We start from the raw sequence: 2,949 nt of genomic DNA on the forward strand, positions 1-2,949 counted from the left end.
ATATAAAGACAAAAATAGACAGTATGAAGTGTAGCTATATATATATATATATATAATAGAGACTAAAGTATTTGCATTTTAGTTTGTAAAATGTAAAAATACTAACTAATTAATTCAGAATTATTTTTTTCTTAATATATATTGAGATGTCTCTAAATTATTTTTAATCTGAATTTATAAAATGTAAAAATAGATGCAAAAGTTAAATATCGAGAAGAAAATTTTTGCCGAATGTATAACTTACAAATAAAAATGTTCAGTATTCACGCAAAAGGTCTAATTTCAAGAAGAAAGATTTGTTCGAAGAACATAAAAGCATATTGATGAAACAAAGGAAAGCATACGTCGTAAATTAAAAAAAAATCTCGAAGAAAAGATAGAGGGTAGAAGATAAGCACCCCTGGGGGTTATTGCCGGAATAAGAAGGAGGGGGGGGGGAGGAGAGGAAGAGAGGTGAAGGAACTTTTGGCACGGAGTAATCGAGAAATATATATTCAAAGTTATTCCAAGTGTTTTCTTACCCAGAGCCCCACCGTGTTGCAGCTGCGCAAGAGTTACGATATTGGTATCGTGGTTAGGCGCGGTGTATATATATGTCGAGGCTTAGTAGACGAGAATTTAGGACTATCTTATATTCGCGAGGTGGTAGAAACAAAATAGAACATGTACACGTATGTGTGTGTCACGTATGGGTATTGTGTATGTTAGGTTTCATCTGTACCACGTGAAACGACTGTGAGACGGGCTGGGATTGATTCTGAAATTGATTATTGATTATGGTATATTTCGATCGATTTGAAATCTCTCTCTCCTTCTTTCTCTTTCTCTCTCTCTCTCTCTCTCCCATTCTTTCTTTTTCTCTCTCTTTTTATATTTATATGTCTTCAATAGATGTACCGACATATCGATAACATAACGCGCTTTTCCCATTGTTGCCGAGCGATGCTGAAACAGTGATTGTTAATACTGTAAACACAGTATTTAAATTATTTAGAAGCAGATTAAAAAATTTATTATATTAAAGATTTATTCAAGATTAATATTTATTTTTATTAATAATTATCTCCGCAATAAATATATTTTAAATTTTTTATGTAATACTATGTTTGTATAAATGCTTTTTTTATTGTAACATATTTATTAATAAAATTATAATTCTAATTGCAATAATAACAAAACAATTCTATACAGTGACATATAATATTCGTATGTATAATTTTCTTTTTATAGTATTATTATCATAGATTTAATTTTATTGATTTTTATTATGCTACGATGAAAATTACATATACGACTTATATAAAATGTAATTGTATAAATTTTTTTTTTTTTATAATTGTACTTATATAAGAGCCACCAAAGAAATAAACTTAATAATTATTTTTGATATATATATAATTTAAAAAAAATAGTAATAAATGCGATTTAATTGCAAGTGGTTAAGTATATATTTTATTAGATTAAGAATATAAGAAGAATATTCATAATATTCAGTGTTTAAGAGTTTTGTGGCATTAAATTTCAGTGACAATTTTAAAACATTTAATTTTTAATTAAATCTGATTCTTGATATACGTTTCTCTCGAAACGAATATGTTTCAGCATAACTGATAACAGTGGGTCCAATCGGCGTCGATCTGCTCTTTCGTCCTGAAAATACAATTAGACGTAATTTTTGGCGTCAACATGCAGGCGGGTGCATTTCGTTCGTTCTCCTTTCCTCATGCAGCTTGGTGCTCGAGCTAAAGGCAATTGTCAGACGCTCATTAGTCATTCATTCCGTGAGGCAGAGAGGATGATTTGATGAAATGACCGCTATTATCGATCGATTAAAATCAAGAAGCACAACAAGCCTCAATCTGCCAAAAATTAAAGTACTCGTCGAGAAATAATTTAATTTTATTAATCGCGCTCACAGTCATTTCGAAGTAAACAAATTAAATAGATTGTTCGAGAGTTGATTGAAAATTAACTCTAATAAATTTTGGAGAGAGTTTTTTTTTACTTTTTGTAAGAAAAGATGAATGCAGTAATAATCAATTATTTTTGTTTATTAAAAAAAAAAAATAATATAGTTTTCGGTGAAAGAATAAAAATTAATTTCGATTTAAGTCCCAATATCTCTCATTGTATTTTACAATAGCAAAGATATATACAATACTGGATCGCGTCGATGATATAGATGATGATAGTGAGAGGAACGTAGATTATTGCGTGCATGTGCAATGACCAATGGTGTACCTAGAGAGCTAGCTTAAGTGTCGTGTGCGTATATTATCCACGTTTGAGCTATGTACATATTGTGGCTCATTTCCTAACCATTCGCAAGAAAGCACTCATGGAAACAATTACGGATACAATTATTGACAAGAATGAACACTTACATAAAATATGCTGTCAATTAATTCAAGAATCAGGTTCTCTTCTTACATTCTTTTGCTGATAATTTATTGTTTCAAAAATAATTGTGTATAATGTCAAATGAAAAAATTTATATTTTACACGGGAATTTTTAAATAATATTTAGATAGCAGTTGGCACGCGATCGGATATTTTAGATAGTAAATGTGATATATATGATAGCGTGATTTTAGACGTTAATCTTTCTTTCCGTTGTCACGAAGATTTTTATATACACAGCAAAAGGTTTCGTATCAATAATTTTTTCCATAAGCTACGTGTCTCTTCGATACAGGAATAAAAAGAAAAGAAGAAAGAAATAAAAAAGCTAGATGTAGAAAGAAGATAAGAGAGTCGTAAATAGATACATATATAGATGTATTTAAATATTGGAGCATTCTATCGTTCAAATATTCTATACGTGACTTCTTCACATATATTATATGTATATTTGCAATATTTTGTAAACTCATATATATATATTTAAATAATATATCTATATTTAAATTTAAATTATACTATTTTAAGATTTATTCGCGTATATTTTAA

General features: G+C 28.9%; 1 protein-coding gene across 1 annotated transcript in view; it reads right to left on the reverse strand.

The window, feature by feature from the left end:
- Positions 1 to 2,949, reverse strand: part of LOC115234837 (neurexin-3b) — a 216,918-nt gene that overhangs the window by 64,036 nt on the left and 149,933 nt on the right. The gene's annotated exons all lie outside the window — the stretch shown is intronic.

Source organism: Formica exsecta, unplaced genomic scaffold (assembly GCF_003651465.1).
Source record: "Formica exsecta isolate Colony F162 unplaced genomic scaffold, ASM365146v1 scaffold21, whole genome shotgun sequence".
Taxonomy (NCBI): Eukaryota; Metazoa; Arthropoda; class Insecta; order Hymenoptera; family Formicidae; genus Formica; species Formica exsecta.